This window comes from Osmia lignaria, chromosome 11 (assembly GCF_051020975.1).
Source record: "Osmia lignaria lignaria isolate PbOS001 chromosome 11, iyOsmLign1, whole genome shotgun sequence".
NCBI classification, from domain to species: domain Eukaryota; kingdom Metazoa; phylum Arthropoda; class Insecta; order Hymenoptera; family Megachilidae; genus Osmia; species Osmia lignaria.
Genome location: NC_135042.1, coordinates 4,327,344 through 4,342,714, shown reverse-complemented (window position 1 = coordinate 4,342,714; position 15,371 = coordinate 4,327,344). Strand labels below are relative to the sequence as shown.

The window sequence follows — 15,371 nt, the reverse complement described above, 5'->3', positions numbered from 1 at the left end:
TCCTGGGTTCTGCTAAATTTCCAAGCACGTTGGCATGATCGAGGGGTAGAGAGAATAAATAAATCTCAACATGATCTTGACTTTTAACATATTTTGCCAATTAAAGTACCCAGCGACGTTTTACGAGTTTCAGTCAGCTATTCCCACACTTCGTCTCCATTCCCAACGGTGTCTTTGTATCGTTCCACTCGAGCTGAATTTACCTCGTTCAAAATGCAAATCTTACATTTGTAAATAAATTTGTTTTTCCGAATGTTTCGTGCCTGTGTTTATAAATTTTCCTGTTGACAGTTTCTAACAGTGCTATATAACCAACTCTAAATAAAAATTAATTATATGAAATTTCATGCGATTTATGCAACAAGCTAATACCTGACGTTAAGTGAAGCATAGGGAAAGAGGGAAGGTAAGGAGAGGAACCGTCTTTAGAAGTCGAGTCCAAGCCACTAGCGATCTATTCGTTGGGGGATGGGAAGCTTCTAGAGCGTGGTTTAGGGTAGATAGGGGCGAAAGTCAGTGCACAGCCCCTATGGGGGCCACTAGCTGGCTTCGTGCCTTCGTCGCGACTTCAGGAACTCCTGTTGCCGACTCTGCTGAAAGCTGTACAACCTGAGTAGCAAGGGGTAGTATGAAGAAGAGCAGGGAGGAGAGCTGGTCACCTCTTCACGACGGCGAAACAATTCGTTGTCACCGCAGAACTAAGATTTGTTTCCTGAAACTTTGTGAAAATTGTGAAACCTGATGAAATGAGGAAATATAGCGGAATCTTCCGTGTTTGAACACCTGTTATTTGGCCAATTTAATATTTCTGCTCCACTGTACATCATTCAACATTAATACTATATTTTTTTAATTCAACTAATTTTACTACGTTTTCAAATAAATAATATTGAGAATAAATGTTCATTGAAGCAGAAATAATTTTGTTTTGTTTTGTAATAGTGTTAGATGGCCAGAACGTTTTCGAATTTCTTCGGAAAGAATTTATTTCGATTCTGCAACTGATGAAAGCACGTACGTGCAAGAGTCAGGTCATAACTGCTACCCGCTCTCTTGTACACGTCCTGAACGATAGTTTACAGAGATACGGACTAGTCCTTCAGGGCTCGCAAACCCAACGGCTGGCCACGGCGCCCACGGGAGAAACCTCGACAACTATCCTCGAACAGAGATGCGAAGGAACTTCCGAATCCCGCGAACTGCAACTACGGCAGTTAGCCGTGTCGCTGTTTTTGATAAGGATATTAATAAAGTTTAACGCCTATATCTGTGTACTGGTTAGGCAAAGTAACCAAACGGTTGTCTGTACCAATCTACAATTTCTATCGAATAAATGTACACGTTATACTATTATTTTAATATTAAAATGGCTAAATAATTTTAATTTCACTTGAAATTAAAATTATTTAAACATCTGAAATTAAATATTTTTAAAATGGTTAGTTTTGGAGCACTATAATTTAGCTGAGGTTTCTAGTTGAAACTTTAGAATTCTGTATGATAGATGGACGTTAGGAAAGTTCGGCGAGTCCTAATGATTCATTTGCAACGAAAGGTTAGCCGAGTGTGTTCTGAATGGCGGAGAAAGGGACGTCCCCGTAACACACGCGAGTAAAGTTATGATGGTTTATGAATACCCCCGTAACGAATGCTACACTAGCCCCATGAACCCCGTGAATGGTGCGCTGTTATGCTATAATACGAAACTATAACACATGATTTTCTATGCTGAAAATTGTTTTACGCCTATAAACACAACCTGCTGTGCAGTGACAGTTGGCACATAAAAATGTAATGACTACTGCCTTTTGCGAGCGTTCATATCGATTTCCTATCTTATGGTTGAAATTCTACGAAAATATCAACGATTTGTTGATATGCAATTGATTTTTTATAAATCAATACTTTGTTCCAATAAAATTTGAGACTTGAAAATTTCATAAAATTATATGGAATTTGAATGTTAGAATAAAATAATTAATTATTTCGACTGTAAACAGAAAAATCACAGCTTCAAATTATAATTATCTTAAAAGTTATAGAAATTTATATGTAACGGAATTTCTGTTGGTCATACGAAGCATGGGGTCAAAGGAGCTTAAAAGGAATACCTACTGACCTTTGTTCTTTGTTTCATTAAGGTCCGTTTGCAACAAATGCTTCGTTAACCTTAAACATTTAGAGTAGCAGTAGATAGGTTGCACATTGCAGTCTAATGTCGAATTCAGCAATAATGCATTCAGGGAGTCATGACGTATCGTTGACATAACTGAGAGGGGGCACCGTAGGTAGCAATTTGTAAGAGGAACCCCCGCAGGGTGGATGGTGTAGAGTCGCATTTGACCCAGGATGCAATATGCTACGCCACTTGATTAAAACACTGCTGCATTTACCATCACATAAAACACTCTTGAACAGTTTCGACTTTTAAGAAAAAAAATAATTTCATTTTTAATAAATGTAATATTAGACTACTGTTCCATTCAGAATTGTAATTCGTGATCTTGCCATATGATAGGAAATCAAGAGATACATTTACTATGAGGTCCACTGCAACACGTAATAGGATGTAGCTGGGTCGCTGTGTAATAGTGTACAAGTAGAGAGCTCCGGAAAGATGTACCAACAGATGGAGGTGTTAATAATTGATAGTCGCGCCCCCTCGTTGATACTTGGGGGTGCGCTGCTAAGGGTTGATGGATATTTTTTCAGGGAGAAGAAAGAATGGCGTACGATGCACTTAATTATTTTGACGAAGCCCTTTGTTCGCCCCTTATTGTTGCTCGAGATGTTCAATACGTCGAATATGTTCGTAAGTTTGTTGATTTTTGTCCAATAAAAAAATATGATCCAACAGAAGAAATCAAAAGGAATCGAGTTCATTTCAATCCCTCTAGAAACGATGTACGCGTTACAATACATTTTTTAATACATATTGTAACACAAGCACTGTCTTTAATTTTTTCTTCATTTATTAATTGGTAAATTAATTTGCGATTTAATACGTTTAGCTAAAGAACAAACTAGGACAGACTTCAAGCTCCTTGGTCCTCGAAGGATGAAAAAAGTTTCGTCTTTCAAAGGATAAATAAGTTAAGTAATTTCATCTTTCAAACAGAGTAACTAGGTTAATAACTTGTCGTCGCTATAACTGATCGGTGTTCGTTCAATGTTAACTAAATACCGTATCTATTTTTATATAAGTCAAGTGTACACGTAAAAATACTAGGTTAATTAGAGTTTAAAAGTTTGACAAGTTTTTACCCCTACGCTCGCTTTGCTTCAATAAAATTGCAGTGATTTCAGAAGGTACTTGCAATTCGAGATCCTTCGATACAGAGAAGTCTGAATGGTCATTCATCAGAGGAACGAGGATTAAAACGCAGTTGGGTGTGATATTTAACGTTTCCAGCAGATTGCGGTTGGATCAGGGTCAGAAAGTGAACGAACCGTGAGAGATAGGAAAGGAAGAGAGGAGGAAAGAGGGATTGAGGGTCCGGTGCGAAGCTCGGACGAGGGCAGGACGACATAATGGACACATTAGTGCCTGGCCTCCAGTTTAATTAGTTTACATTACGGTCGCATCGTCACCACCGCGAAAGGGAAGGCCACAGGTTAGAACGAGAAACGGAAACCGAACGGAGGAGAAAGATGGCGAGAGATAGCGTAAACCAGGCACCGTAGGGGCAAGCTAGCTTGATTAATCGGGAAAGTTTGATGTGAGTTGACGAAGACGCTAATCACGCCTCGTAACCGAATAATACTGCGCACTCTAGCCTGCAATATTCATGAACCGCTCGGTGTACACGTACCAAACGGAATTCATTATCAACGACACTCGTTAAATATCGTCACCCAAGAAATTGGACAGAAAACCTTCGTTCAAGTATTAATATGCTAATAACTAATCAATGATATGCAGATGATATAATGAAATAACGTAACATACATCGATGTCAGTTTACGAGATCAAGGCTTACGTATAGGAAATGCTGACCCATTTCACAGTAATCTCGTAATTTCAGAAGAGAACGTGAAAATCGAGGAAATCGAGGAAAGCAGATATCGAAAGCGTTCTAATGATCGTAGGAGGGTCGGTTTCCGGCAGGCTGGTAAGACAGAAAGAGGTGCGGCATTGCTCATTTAATTACAAATTCCATTAAAATGAATGCCAGTTCAGAAACAAACTCCACATATCTGCATTAAGCCGTGGGACGACACGTCTTAATCAGGTTAATATAAATATGAAATATGCAGCGAGTGTTAGCCCTGGGTTACTCGCGGGTAAAGGGTGGCATGGACGTAGCCGGCATACGTGCGCTACCACCTTACGACTCCTGGGGGGCGCCTTCATATTAACCCTTGCATATTAAGCACACGATAAGCGAATTCTCAAATATTAACGTTGTCACTCGGTACGAGCCGAGGCGACACCGCCTGCTCGACTGATCCTTACCACGCGCCATTTGCCCGAAGACGGATACATCTCGTTGAGGGAATAATGCAGCAACCGTCTACCGTCATGCGTCAATCTTACCGCTTCCTCGTGAATTCTAACAGTGTTTCCTGGGACCACCGACGAAACGATGAGTTCTCGATAAACGTCGCTGATATATGTAGACATTTATACTGTTCCCTGATCATTTTCTAAGGATCAAAGCAATCTGATATTCAACATTTCTCCAAAGTGAACCAGGAGCATATTAAATTATAACAAAATTATTGAGCTGCAGATTCAAAGTTATCTCACAAATTCTTGTATTTATAAAGAAACCGTATCGGCGCGAACGGGAATCCATTTTAAACGACATATTTGCCGACTCGCGGTGAGTAAACTTTAATCAAGCTTCGGGTCTAGGGTCAGAAAAAAAAGAAGAAAAAATTGCAAAGAGAAGGAGGTAAAGGACGTTCAAACATTTCGACGGCTCAATATTTTTCAATATAACCGCAGAGCTCCGTGACTTGGGTCACCAAGGGAAATCTGGCCAGGTCTCCGCGACTCGTACGATATTGTAAATATTAGATCAATTAAGAATTAACAAACGGGTCAGTGTCCATGTCTCACCCATGATCGCGATTGCGAGGAACCGGCATTATAAGTCAGGATTTACCGGTGTGTCAGAGCCAAATATCGTGGCACGTACGGAAACGAGGAAAAGAGGCGAAACGTTGAAGAACGGGAAGCGAAGTGCGAAAGAGAGAGAGAGAGAGAGGGAGAGGTAAAACGAGAAATGAAAGAAGGAACACTCGTGCGTGGTCCCAGAGTCCCAAAGCCGATCCTGCCAAGTTATTTAAATTCAAATTCGAAATATCGTCGGGGGTTGCTAACATATTGTTTGTTTCGTTTGGGCCATGGCGATAGTGAGAGAGGGTGAAGGCTATCTCGCGGTCGAAAACGTTCCCCTACCATTCGTTTCCTCTTCGTCAATTGCCACGAGTCCAGGAGAAAAAATAAATTTCATATAATCTGTACTAGATTTAAAGAAAATGTATAAGCTTTCCTCTGAAAAAAGTAGAATTGATACAAGAAATTGAAAAAATGAATTTTGGATCAATAAATTCATGTTCGAAACGTTTGGATTCGTAGGAAGCTGGAATTAATTATAAGTTTGCGTGATGGAAACATTCTAAGAATACTTACATATCATGCGGTATCGTAGTCAGAATTCACTTGTTCTTGTTGCATTTCACACCTTCGCTGTTCTTCGGACTGGTCTGAAACTTATTTGCATACGTGAGTGAAGGCAATATGTACGTTCCCGTAGTTCCGGCACGGCTCAGATGTCATGTTCACGTACGTAGTATTCCCTATCCCTTAACAATTTGCCGCTAACTCGCCGAGGAAACTCACTTGCGACCATTCTGCGACCTGGCACCGTCCTACAGGCCTCTTCAAAGTTTCAAACGTTTCATAGTCGCAGTCGTAGACAAACGTGTCTTTTGTAATCAAATGAAGGAAATCAGAATATTGTCATTCCCTTGTTTAAAAATTACATATTACTTTCAATATCGATATCCTTATAATTTCGAAGCGTATATAGAGTACTGTCTCCACTTTTAAGACCTAAAATGGAGAAGGTCTAAAGGGTCGAGAGGGGCAAGACAAACATAAACTCATATAATATCGTCGAGTATCGGCGAACAAACGAATATGAGACTGTCGCGTGTAGGTGATACAGGTCTGGGTGGCTTTTTAAGCTTTCGCTGCCACTTGTGCGGGTCAGTCTGCAAAAAGACTTAATTAATGAGCAGCCTCTCCCTAAGGACGTCCGTGGGATAGTACAGGGAAGGCACGAGGTGAGCGAGAGAAGCAGTGAGATGACGGAGTACCCTCCGAGGAACGTCCCCCCGATGCAAACTCTTCGTATGAATATGTCTCTGCTAATTCAAAGTTCGTCCCAGAGGTAGATGCTGCCTGTTTACGGCCAGTATTAAAAACTTCAACGTCGTCCGTTTTCGCCTGACCGGTTACACTGAAAAAAGGAATGATATCTGGGAAAAACAGTTTTTACCAGCTAGACCTGTCTTCTTACCGCGATGTTATATAAATGAACATTTTATAAAATTGAAATTGAATTGTTTTCTAATAATTAATCAAATCAATCAAAACTAAGTTTTTAAATAATTACGATTTAAATGAACAATGATCGTTTAATAATCACATTTTAAAATTACTGGTTGAATTTATTGCCGCTTGATAATTTTACAATCCATTTCTAGAAAACACCGTAAGGGTAGTTTTACGTCATATCGCGCTGTCCCCCGTCTTTCGTTCCTATTCCCCTCGTCGAGTGATATTTTATTTAAGCAATAATTGAAAATTCTACGGTATACGACCAATGGATTTGTCACCAAGGAAGGTTTTACGCGCCCCGTGAATTTCCCATTGCCCTTCCATCTGACACCACCGTGAGCGTGCCTCCTCTTTCTCTTGTCCGCGATCGTAGTCGTAACGTTGGTAGTTGAAGAAGATCGTGTATACGAGTAGTAGTATCACGATTTTATTGACCATCTTACGACAAATGTTTTAGTAATTGCATTGTCCACCTTAAGATCTAGAAAATCCTTGTTTCTTATCTATTTTTATAATGGCATTGAAATAAATATATCTTTTCCGAAATGATCGAATCCCAAACTAATAGTGACAGCATTTCGACGGTCTGGTAGGACGAATTCGAAAGATAGACAAGAAATGCGTGGTACTTACGCGGTCGTACGTGAACGAGTACGTGTGAAAGCGTGTGCGGTGAAACGCACAGAGGTCGGAACGACAGTAAGGTCAGGGGTGAGGAGTGAGTGTGGATTGAGGGGACCCTGCGGAGTCGTGAAATCCATCAGACCAGGCTTCGAGCCCCGTTTGCTGGCGCTACTTACGCCGGTGCCACGAGAACGGCATCAACGGGACCGGGAAGACCTGGAAGATGTCAGGGGCAGAAGGTGGAGGAGGGCAGAGGGCCAAGAATAAAATATCATCCACGGTATGTCCCCTTTGAGAACGCGGCATCCTTTCCCCGGCCTCTTTCTATCTTTTTTGCTCATTCGCATTTCAAGATACTCTCTAGCTGGTTCTCACCTATCCACCTTCGCGTATATCCCCGACGCACGTCCGGACCAGAGTGCATGGTTGTCATTCAAATTTTCAATTTCGATCTCTTTGACGCAAGGAATCGTGTCTTCTCCACCAGAGGCAACGGCGCTAAACTCTCAGAGGTACGTCGCTATGATATTTCTAGCTTGGCTTAAGACCATAGAGACGTTACGCTTGTGCTCTGGATAAAGGATGCATGCTTCAAAAATGATAGCAAAGTGGAACAGATTTCTATGGTCGAGTTAGGTTCAGTTAAAAAAAATATGAAGTACAGCAAGAAAAGTGAGAGAACTTCAGAAGAACTAATTTAAAAAACAACGAAGAGAAATAAATATATGCATATATAAAAAGTAGGACAATTAAGTCCCAAGGTTTCCGTATAAAAAATTAATTTTTAATCCTACAATTTTTAGATAGTTAAAAAGTTTTAATGTACTCACCACCTAACTCGACACCCTTGGTCCAACGTCTCCGCCATTATCCAAAGGAGGGAAGGTCTGAGAGTCCTCTGCGGCGAACCCTTTCTAATTAAGTAAACACTGTCCAATGACAACAAATGTTTAACTTTCAATACATTTTTGTAATTTTTACATTATCTTCTCTCGAGCTATTCTGAACTGATTTCAGAGGTTCTTTAACCAACATCAAGGAACAATCCAAAATCCATAAACCCTGGTGCTCGAATGCTCCTTTGGAGGAAAATTCTTCGCCCGCGGGATCTTGTAGCGAAGACGCAGACGAGGGAGAATAGGTGGCCCTTAAATCTGAAAAATTAAATTATATCGCCGTAAAGAACGATGCCCGGGGGTTTAGCGTCTCCGGGATGGGGATGTGCGTTGTATATAGTGTGGAGACCATTGAATAAAAACAGCATTAGTCCGTACATAATGTATGGATGATGGCGACGTGTCTTGTACTCTATCGTACACAGGAGAAGGAGGCAGGAATACACGGAACATCGGACGAGCTAAGGGAGCTATACGAGAATGTTGGGAGTCGTAAAGCATGCGCTTGCTCGCATTTCGCCCGTTATAATAATTTAGTTCATAAAATTTCGGCCCAAACCCAAACCTGCCCGGCCTTCCGTGGGATTTCGTGGACATAGGGGATAGAGAAGTTCATTTGCCTCCGGGCAACTTTGCTTTATGGGACGGATTGATAACAAAACAGTATTAGCTACCACCCTCTTCAAAATACTATCGGTTCTGTACACAAAATTGAAAATACTGCTCCACTGGTATTAGTTTTAGTATCGTTACAATGATAAGGATATATAGTGCCGAGCATAATGGGATATTCTAGGAATATTCTAATAAATAAATGTTTAGAAAGAGGTAGAATTTGAAAAATAAAATCGAGTCAAAAATTAGGAACTAATATCAGGTGTCACAGATTTCCCAAGTAAATTGACAATATTTTGATTAAACAAAGTTGACGGTAATATCGTAAGAACGTCAGACTCGGGAGGCAAATGGCAATAATGCATCGAGGATGATGGGATCGGATATGAAATCAGTGAAAAGGGCCTCGGAGCGGAGGATCAGCCAAGGATAAAAAAAAAAGGAAAAAAAATTGATTAGTAGCGAACCGCGAGAAATACCGATTTGATTTATCAAGCGGGCAATCCTATCATCTCCATACTACAAGACTTTTCACTCCGGGTCTTTGATTAAAATGCGAGCTTAATCATCGCTCTCTGCCGGCATCACCTGGGGACTTCGCTTGTCGCCTCCTCCACTTCTGCAGCAGCCCTCGCTGCGCGAGCTAGAGGGCCTCTTCTTCTTCTACAGGGTTGTCTTTTCTCTTCCTACCATGAGCTTCGACGGAAGCTGGAAAAACCAGAAGGATAATGCATGACGCGGTCTTTTGTTGTTCGCCGGATGACAGAGAGGCAACCAACAAGGCTGACAAGAACAGAAATTTTTTCGGCTTACCAGCTGCCTGTTTTAAGATATTAAAATGTGTCATCAGCTGATGCCTTCGTTACCGGATCGTGATGGATCCTACCTCGGTTCTACCTTTTCACGGTTTCCCGTATCTCTGATGTACAGCAACTTTAATTACAGGAACGTTACTTTATCTTCGATGGAACGTGGGCCGGGGAGGGAGAGGGGGAGAATGTAGGAAATTGCATGAATTACCATACGACGTTATCACATGGGAAATCGATTCCAGACGATTGAAATGAGTCTCCTTTATTTCAGAGAGTAACTGCGTTCAAATTAGTTAGAATCGAGGACAGAAAATTTCCAGAGAAAATTGCTTTGATGTCAGAGTTTTTCATGTGTGTGATGCGTTGACTCGGGAAGCTTTTCGACACGTTCGATGCTGTGGAGTGGATGACATCACGAATTTAATATAATTGAGTAATTGAGAGAGAAAAAATGTAAATGAATTTTAAATAACATTGATGCCCGAGGTATTAAATGAAAAGTTTAATACTAAAGTGAATTTTAAAATTACACACTGGGGTCTTGTATGACTCTAGACAAATTTTGAACTCTGTTCTATGAAGAATTTTGATAATAACGTGTGAAATTTAAGCAAATGTTTCACAACACAGGGGAGGAAAATTGATATACTGTTCGTTAAATCGTTTGGCATTAAAAGCCTCAAATACCGTGATTGCTATTTGTCGTTTTCGCAACGACTCAACACCGCTTCGTTCCCCTCTGAATGTAACATATCGGAAAAGTTTTGTCTTCTTTTAGTGACGAGTGGAACTCTCGTGGACGATTAAGCAAATTATAAAACTCGTGACAAAAGCATTAAATGTAAACAATGTAGAATTTGCTAATTCTTCTTAAAAAAATAAGCATTGAAATTTAGAAATAAATAAATAAATTCCTAATAAAAAGTAAATTTATATTCTATGGGTAATCGATATTGATTTTTGAAAAAATAAAAAATTCGAGTCGTAAAGGGTGAAATACATCCCTATATAATTGTTTCACATTTCTTTTTTGTCGCAAGGAAAATCATGTTGAAAGGATTTTCTCACGACACAGTGAAACAAAAATCTTCTTTCTTAACTCTCAAACGAAATTCCCGCAGTTGTCTGGAACGGTAGGAGAGGGGTGACGATCGACAATCGTCAGGTTTCCAATTTTCGATAAATCATCTCGAGCGAACGGGGGCGTCAATAGATCGACGGTGGTAAAGCATCGGCGTAAAGGTAGAATGAGACGAAGAGTAGAAAAAAAAAAAGAAGAGAAAGAAGGGAGAAGGAAGACGGGGTGGTTTCGAAGCACCGAAAGTGGAAGAAGGAGAGTAAAGAAGGGGTATAGTTCTCCGGATCTGGCTGAGGGGATGGGAAGGCGAAGTAGTAAGGGAAGGGGTTGGGGGGTGCAATTTCCGCGGCTCGTGATTGGGGCAGCCTCCTCGGGGAGCAAAAACTCCATCTACAAATGAACAGCCGTGACAAGAGCCATAATTTCTCGGGGCTGAGCCGCAGCCACCGTGGCTTCTGCCAGCCGCAACCTTCCTTTTTGCTTTTGATACGATCTTGTGTATAGAAGATGCTGTGACTATATAGAAGAAGTCAGATCTTCGAGAATCTTCTCCTTTCGTTGCTTCTGTTAGATAAAATGGACTCTTGGATCACCCTGTAAAAAAAAAAATTTTATTACAAATATATGTCCAAACTATAATTGACCCCTCAAACCTAAAACCTAAATTTATATACCACAAGAAACTATCCTTTAAAATTTTACGATTATATTTACCCAATTTTTTTTTTCCAAATCAAATGCATATATTTTAGAACCGCAGTAGTACAAGTAAACGATAACCGCAGTAGTACAGGTAAACGATAACCGCTCTATTTCCCGACAGGAATTCTTTCACCAGAGAAAGGGCAACTCCGATCAGGGGGTATCAACGTCATGACAGGAGGTATCAGTTCGGATAGAAACGACTTTTACGAAAATTTCTTCCGTCGGCATGACATGTCGATTCTGTCCTCGAGCTGTTCGTGTGTTTCAACGATATTTCAGTTGTGCATTCTTCCGTTTCCTTTAAAACTGTACGAGACGTAGCTACTTTCGTCGGTTCGGTCAATCTATCAGTAGCAATTCCGAGCTGAAAACGGGAGCACAGTTATTCGCGTGAAAAGCAGAAGGTGGGGTTCCATTTTACGGTGAATTTTTCGGTTGGTAATCCTGCCACGTCTACGGAAGCCGACCCGGCCCGTCCCGACCCTCCAGCCTTAACTGGATCACGCCTCGAGGATGATGTATGATTGTACCCGCGAAAAAATTAAACGTACATTTGATAAATAGAGTTGGCGGCAGTGACTGCGTCCGCGACGGGGGTGAAAGGGAAGTGAAAAGGTCGGTTAGACCATGGTACAGTAGCATTGCTGCTGTATAGCGGGGTAACTCGACCTACCGTACCTTTCGATTTTCCTCCGAAATTCACTGTCTCCTGGGACAACCTGCACTCGATGGTTTCATGTTCGAGATCACGTTCCAGTGATCACACTTTACGTAAATCATTAAAATCTTTTAGCACCAGCATAATCGCGCCACCTTTGACTTCTCTTACGATTTCACAAATATGAAATATATTTTCTTTTCTCATAATAATCTTCATTATAAATGTCACGTAAGAGTCAACCTCCTCGGGTGTTTCCTACCCCAAAGTCTGTCAAAGTTGAAACCAAAGTGTCAGATAGCTTTGTTTCTTCAGGAAATAAGGAAACTCAGCAAGGAACGATGTCTGGAATTAATAGGATTGCGAGGCCAATCAAAGTCTACCGGAAGTGAGAAGACTGAGCGGTTAACCCCGCGTAATGGAGGTCAGCTCCTTCGGGGCTGAAACTCGGACTTTGGAAACTGGTCTACCCTCTTCGAAGCGACGAATCAACTTGCAATCGTTTCTGTCGCCTCGCCTTCAGTCAAGAACAATCTAAACATCTAAACGAACTGAAATAAATTCCCAATAACTAATTCTAACTTTTTTTGAAATCTCAACAAAGTGTAATGAACCCCCTCTTACCCTTATGAGACACCCTGGTTCTTCTTCATCAAACACATTTTCTCGGAAATACTAACATATTCATCAACAACAAGTAGTTATAACTAAAAAAAAATTGTACAACCTGCTTCTACGTTTTACAAAGGATAGATTGTAATGTTGAAGAAAGGACGAGGGGTTGGGTGCTTTTTTTCCTTTGCACCTCGATCTTTCTGTTTCCTCGTTTTTCAAGCTAGACGGAGTATAGATCAGATCCATATAGAGAAGCATCCTCTTCGTGCATTCCTCGTTTCAAAGCATATGCAGATGGATAGATGGAAACCTGTGACGTCGGTACCGCCTCGCCTTCGAATCTCCGGAGACGCCGTGCGTCCCGACCTTAAATAATGTACAAGCATATTTTTCTATCGCGCATACACGAAGTCGTTGCCACCTCTAGAAATACGCGATTGTCACCGTCCCAATTTATTTTCGAAACTTTCTAAACCACCAAAAAAATATATTTTAATACTTTTTCAAATACTATAAGAAAAAGAAAAAGGCTCTTCGATTCAATTTAATATGATTTGAAACACTAATTCATAATTTGCGATGTTAACATAATTATACTCCCAGAAAGATATAGGAAATTGTTAAGAAGGGCATTTGTTTGAAACAAGTGTTTCGATCGAAGTTCGAGGATACATACACTTTCATGATTCAGAAGTTTCTCAACTTCTCCAACCGGATAGACGATATTTATCTTCATACCGTTTTAATATCACCAGCAAAAGGTTGCCCGCAGTTTACAGCTTTTTCTTATAAACGCGAGATTCTCCGCGTCTACGCTTCCACCCCTCGCACCATATGCCAGCCAGTTCATCGGGATTAAGTTTCTCTTCGAAATTACTCACTTACCCTCAACTTTGCTTGAACATCGACAATGTATGGGAAAAAGTATTCAAGAAAGAATAATTATAAGAAAAACGATATAAAAAATGGCAAAATCGAAAATACCCTTACTGTAAGATTTATGATTTTAGTCGTGTTTCTAAGAGCTGAACGAAGAACATGTCTACCATTTTGAAACTCTAAAAGATATATTCTTAGTACCGTTTTTCTAGAGACTATGGTTCAAGGGTGTTATCGATAGACGACCTATGCCTCTTATCTTAATATAACAAGCTAGATTAAAATGATTTAAAGGTAAAACAACATCGTGAAATTCCTTTCTGAAACATAATCCAAAGGTGGTCCCTATTCGCGACAAGACAGAGAAGTTGGCGACGTTCTAGATGGCTGCAGCTGCACGCGTTGATCGCGCAGGTGCAAGTGGGCCGGAGCAGTGCTCGACAATTAAGAGCGAGGTCTCTGGAAATTAAGAGTTAAGGTGCATAGGTGGCATCGTCAGAGTGGGGTTCTAGGGGTTGCTGGATTTCACAGTGGGTAGCTGGCTGTGAAGGCGGCACCGGACACGCCCCGGGTGGCCGTGCGCGCAACCACTGTGCGCCTTTCCTTGCGATATTCCACCTATATACGTCTGAAAACCTAGCGCAACCCTGCTATTTCTCTATTCCTGCACTCTCCACCCCTTTTGCACTCGACAGGAGGAACTGGCTATGTACGGATCGGCGCAAACAGCAGTAACCTGGTTGCACCGTCCGCACACTCTGCTCCTCGCGGTTTTGTTAGCAAGCTGCAAAAACCTGGTCGCCATTAATCTTGGTACGTTCGATTTTCTCAAATTCAAGTCTCGGACGACGAGTCGCTAAGATAGCAACAATTCAGAATTGAATTAATTTCCAATACCTTTGTTGAAAGATTCGTGTACCAATCCTTGCATACATTTCGTAGGTTTCATCAAACTATGAAAGCAGAAAATTTCATTCAAATCACTGAATAAGGGATGTTATGAGTTAATATTAACCCTAAACAAGGCGTATACCAACGTTTTTCAATTTCACTATCACATTCTTAAAATTAGCCATTTAATGCAATTTTAGATGTTAATTTAACGTGTTCATTTAATTTGTTAGTAATTTAGGGTATAGTCTTTCGAATGCTGTTGCAAGTTAAACGTTTTCTTTATCGCGTTACGACTTGACTTGGTGGCCGAAAATGATCGCACGTGTCCAAGGCGGGGGTGCGTACGGCTTCCGATACTTTTGGGACGAGTTCATGAGGGCAGGAGCCCAGAACGGTAATTACGCGAGTCGGAAAGTCGTCAGCCTCGGTCATAACTTCGTGGATTCCCAGGAGGAAACGGGCGCAATTTGTCGGTAGGCACGAGCAGGAGAAAAGGACTGGTCCCGATTATTTGGGGTGCAGGTTGCACGATGCAAACAACGGCGAGGGACGTTGAACAAATGATGTGCGTCTGTTTGTGCATTCGTCTCGTTTTGTCGATCGTGTACCCCTTGTTTCTACCGATTTCCAGCATCATACGAAATTGCTGTCCGTATTTTAAAGCAACTACGGTTTCTTCTCGCTACGACATGTTAAATTAACGTTCTATCATGACAAATTACATTAAAACTGTATTATAAAGTCATATTTTATCCGTAAAATTAAATGAAACTTGATGGATTAGAAATTTTTGCAAAATTTTAAAAATTATCACGAATGTCTTATCATGAACAACTAATTACACACGTTCGTGGATGTCTGGTTATTTTGTAAATGGAATCAACTAGAATATATACTTACGGAATAATAGTGCTTCATATAAGTAGCCTCGCTGACAGAATCTGCTAGACCACGAACAAAATACTATTTCTTCCTACTTTACTCCCCATTTCCTAACGCAGCTCGCGCACCGTGAAAGGGT

At 40.9% G+C, this 15,371-nt stretch overlaps 1 long non-coding RNA gene across 1 annotated transcript; it reads right to left on the bottom strand.

Moving 5' to 3' along the window:
* Window positions 1–7,959: 7,959 nt before the first annotated feature.
* LOC117603778 (uncharacterized) lies at window positions 7,960–15,166 on the bottom strand. The gene is made up of 3 exons (XR_013063033.1): window positions 9,523–15,166; window positions 9,298–9,417; window positions 7,960–8,352 (listed from the first exon to the last, which is right to left on the bottom strand). It is a non-coding gene; the product is annotated as an uncharacterized LOC117603778 (long non-coding RNA).
* Between the last annotated feature and the right edge of the window lie 205 nt (window positions 15,167–15,371).